Raw genomic sequence first — 5,087 nt, 5'->3', positions numbered from 1 at the left:
AACTCTACCGTTGAAAATACATAAGTGAAGGTCCAGGCATGGCCGAGATGGCCAGCCCCCTAAAACGTGATCAATAGTCTCCTAAGATGAACAATGGATTAAAACTGAGACCAAAGATGGTCAAAAAGACGTCTAATACAATAGTGAAAGGTCCTATTTATAATAAACTAGTCACTAGGGTTTACATGAGTAAGTAATTGATGCATAAATTCACTTCCGGGGCCCACTTGGTGTGTGCTTGGGCTGAGCTTTAACTTTCCATGTGTAGAGGCCATTTGTGGAGTTGAACGCCAGGTTTTGATCCATTTCTGGCGTTCAACTCTGGTTTTGGATCCTTTTCTGGCGCTGGACACCAGAATTGGGCAGAGAGCTGGCGTTGAACACCAGTTTGCGTCGTCTATTCTTGGCCAAAGTATGGACTATTATATATTGCTGGGAATCCCTAGATGTCTACTTTCCAACGCAATTGGAAGCGCGCCATTTCGAGTTCTATAGCTCCAGAAAATCCACTTTGAGTGCAGGGAGGTCAGAATCCAACAGCATCAGCAGTCCTTCTTCAACCTCTGAATCTGATTTCTGCTCAAGTCCCTCAATTTCAGCCAGAAAATAGTTGAAATCACAGAAAAACACACAAACTCATAGTAAAGTCCAGAAATGTGAATTTAACATAAAAACTAATGAAAACATCCCTAAAAGTAACTAGATCCTACTAAAAACATACTAAAAATAATGTCAAAAAGCGTATGAATTATCCGCTCATCACAACACCAAACTTAAATTGTTGCTTGTCCCCAAGCAACTGAAAATCAAATAGGATAAAAAGAAGAGAATATACTATAAATTCCAAATTATCAATGAAACATAGCTGCAATCATATGAGCGGGACTTATAGCTTTTTGCCTCTTGAATAGTTTTGGCATCTCACTTTATCCATTGAGGTTCAGAATGATTGGCATCTATAGGAACTCAGAGTTCAGATAGTGTTATTGATTCTCCTAGTTCAGTATGATGATTCTTGAACACAGCTTCTTTATGAGTCTTGGCCGTGGCCCTAAGCACTTTGTTTTCCAGTATTACCACCGGATACATAAATGCCACAGACACATAATTGGGTGAACCTTTTCAGATTGTGACTCAGCTTTGCTAGAGTCCCCAATTAGGGGTGTCCAGGGTTCTTAAGCAAACTCTTTTTTTGCTTTGGACCTTGACTTTAACCGCTCAGTCTCAAGTTTTCACTTGACACCTACACGCCACAAGCACATGGTTAGGGACAGCTTGGTTTAGCCGCTTAGGCCAGGATTTTATTCCTTTAGGCCCTCCTATCCACTGATGCTCAAAGCCTTGGGATCCTTTTTATTTGCCCTTGCCTTTTGGTTTTAAGGGTTATTGGCTTTTTGCTCTTGCCTCTTGGTTTTAAGAGCTTTTGGCTTTTTCTGCTTGCTTTTTCTTTCTATTTTTTTTTCGCCTATTTTTTTTTTCTGCAAGCTTTGTTCTTTGCTGCTTTTTCTTGCTTCAAGAATCATTTTTATGATTTTTCAGATTATCAAATAACATGTCTCCTAGTCATCATTCTTTCAAGAGCCAACATATTTAACATTCTTAAACAACAACTTCAAAAGACATATGCACTTTTCAAGCATACATTCAGAAAACAAGAAGCATTGTCACCACATCAATATAATTAAGCTAAGTTCAAGGATAAATTCGAAACTCATGTACTTCTTGTTCTTTTGAATTAAAACATTTTTTCATTTAAGAGAGGTGATGGATTCATAGGACATTCATAACTTTAAGCCAAAGTTACTAACTACTAATGATCATGTAATGAAGACACAAACACAGATAAGCACATAACATAGAAAACGAAAAACAGAAGAAATAAGAACAAGGAATGAATCCACCTTAGTGATGGTGGCGTTTCCTTCTTGAGGAACCAATGATGTCCTTGAGCTCTTCTATGTCTGTTCCTTGTCTTTGTTGCTCCTCCCTCATTGCTTTTTGATCTTCTCTTATTTCATGAAGCATGATGGAGTGCTCTTGATGTTCCACCCTTAGTTGTCCCATATTGGAACTCAATTCTCCTAGGGAGGTGTTGGTTTGCTCCCAATAGTTTTGTGGAGGAAAGTGCATTTGAGGCATTTTCGGGATCTCATGGTGATGAGCTTCATACGCCTCTTGAGCTCCATGATTGGGCTCTCTTGCTTGCTCCATCTTTTTCTTAGTGATGGGCTTATCCTCTTTAATGAGGATATCTCCCTCTATGTCAATCCCAGCTGAATTGCATAGGTGGCAAATGAGGTGAGGAAAGGCTAACCTTGCCATAGTGGAGGACTTGTCAGCCACCTTGTAGAGTTCTTGAGGTATAATCTCATGAACTTCCACCTCTTCTCCAATCATGATGCTATGGATCATGATGGCCCGGTCTATAGTAACTTCAGACTGGTTGCTAGTGGGAATGATTGAGCATTGAATGAACTCCAACCATCCTCTAGCTACAGGCTTGAGGTCCAATCTTCTTAGTTGAACCGGCTTGCCTTTGGAGTCAATCTTCCATTGAGCTCCTTCTACACATATGTCCATAAGGACTTGGTCCAACCTTTGATCAAAGTTGACTCTCCTTGTGTAGGGGCGTGCGTTCTCTTCCATGTTTGGCAAGTTGAACGCCAACCTCACATTCTCCGGACTAAAATCTAAGTATTTCCCCCGAACCATTGTAACATAGTTCTTTGGATCCGGGTTCTTACTTTGATCATGGTTCTTGGTGATCCATGCATTAGCATAGAACTCTTGAACCATTAGGATGCCGACTTGTTGGATGGGATTTGTTAGAACTTCCCAACCTCTTCTTTGAATTTCATGTCGGATCTCCAGATACTCATTTCTTTTGAGTTTGAAAGGGACCTCAGGGATTACCTTCTTCTTGGCCACAACATCATAGAAGTGGTCTTGATGGGCTTTGGAGATGAACCTTTCCATCTCCCATGACTCGGAGGTGGAAGCTTTTGTCTTCCCTTTCCCTCTTCTAGAGGATTCTCCGGTCTTAGATGCCATCAATGGTAATGGAAAAACAAAAAAGCTATGCTTTTACCACACCAAACTTAGAATATTGCTCGCCCTCAAGCAATAAACAAAAGAATAGAAGAAGAAGAAGAAGAAGAAATATGGAGAGGGAGAGGGAGATGTGGTTTCGGCCAAGAGGAGAAGAGATGGTTGTGGTGTGTGAATTTGAAGAAGAATGGAGGGCTTTATATAGGGAAGGGAGGGGGGAAGGTTTCGGCCATATGGGTGGGTTTGGGTGGGAAATTGGTTTTGAATTTTGAAGGTAGGTGGGGTTTATGAGGTAGGTTTATGGGGAAGAGTGGATGGATGTGAGTGGTGAAGAGGTGATGGGGAAGAGAGATTGAGGTGATTGGTGAAGGGTTTTTGGGGAAGAGTGTTTATGGGGTTGTGTGAAAGAGAGTGGTGAGAAGAAGTAAGTGGAGGTAGGTGGGGATCCTGTGGAGTCCACAGATCCTGAGTGGATCCTGTGGGGTCCACAGATCCTGAGTGGATCCTGTGGGGTCCACAGATCCTGAGGTGTTCAAGGATTTACATCCCTGCACCCATTAGGCATGTAAAAATGCCTTTGCACACAACTCTAAGCGTTCAGCGCCAGGTTGGTGGCCATTTTGGGCGTTCAACGCCCATTTGTGTGCCATTTCTGGCGTTGAATGCCAGAACCATGCCTGTTCTGGCATTCAGCGCCCAGAAGCTGCTCATTTTGGGCGTTCAGCGCCAGAACCATGCTCTGTTCTGGCGCTGAACGCCAGACAGATGCTCCTCCAGGGTGTAATTTTTTCTTCTGCTGTTTTTGATTCCGTTTTCAATTTTTATATTTATTTTGTGACTCCACATGATCATGAACCTATAAAGACATATAACTAAGAAAAATATAGTTAGATAATAATTGGGTTGCCTCCCAGCAAGCGCTTCTTTAATGTCAGTAGCTTGACAGTGGGCTCTCATGGAGCCTCACAGATGTGCAGAGCTTTGTTGAGACTCTCCAACACCAAACTTAGAGTTTGGATATGGGAGTTCAACACCAAACTTAGAGTTTGGTTGTGGCCTCCCAACACCAAACTTAGAGTTTGACTGTGGGGGCTCTGGTTGACTCTGCTTTGAGAGAAGCTTTTTATGCTTCCTCTCCATGGTTGCAGAGGGAGATCCTTGAGTTTTAAACACAAGGGAGTCCTCATTCCATTGAAGGACTATTTCACCTCTGTCAACATCAATCACAGCTCTTGTTGTGGCCAGGAAAGGTCTTCCTAGGATGATGGATTCATCCTCTTCCTTTCCAGTATCCAGAACTATGAAATCAGCAGGGATGTAAAGGCCTTCAACCTTTACTAACACGTCCTCTACTTGTCCATAAGCCTGTTTTCTTGAACTATCTGCCATCTCTAATGAGATTTTAGCAGCTTGCACCCCATAGATTCCTAGTTTCTCTATTACAGAGAGGGGCATGAGGTTTATTCCTGAACCAAGGTCACACAGAGCCTTAAAGATCATGTTGCCTATGGTACAGGGTATTATGAACTTTCCAGGATCCTGTCTCTTCTGAGGCAATGTCAGTTGATCCAGATCACTTAGTTCATTGATGAACAATGGAGGTTCAACCTCCCAAGTATCAATGCCAAATAATTTGGCATTCAGCTTCATGATTGCACCAAGAAACTTGGCAGTTTGCTCTTCAGTAACATCCTCATTCTCTTCAGAAGAGGAATACTCATCAGAGCTCATGAAGGGCATAAGGAGGTTCAATGGAATCTTTATGGTCTCTAGATGAGCCTCAGAGTCCTTTGGTTCCTCAGAGGGAAGCTCCTTATTGATCACTGGACGTCCCAGGAGGTCTTCCTCCTTGGGATTCACGTCCTCCTCTCCTTCTTTGGGTTCGGCCATGGTGCTTATGTCAATGGCCTTGCACTCTCCTTTTAGATTCTCTTCTGTATTGCTTGGGAGAGTACTAGGAGGGATTTCAGTGATCCTTTTACTCAGCTGGCCCACTTGTGCTTCCAAATTTCTAATGGAAGACCTTGTTTCATTCATGA

This window comes from Arachis ipaensis, chromosome B1 (assembly GCF_059453495.1).
Source record: "Arachis ipaensis isolate K30076 ecotype BB chromosome B1, ASM5945349v1, whole genome shotgun sequence".
In the NCBI taxonomy this organism is placed as follows: domain Eukaryota; kingdom Viridiplantae; phylum Streptophyta; class Magnoliopsida; order Fabales; family Fabaceae; genus Arachis; species Arachis ipaensis.
Note: the sequence above shows the minus strand (reverse complement) of the source record.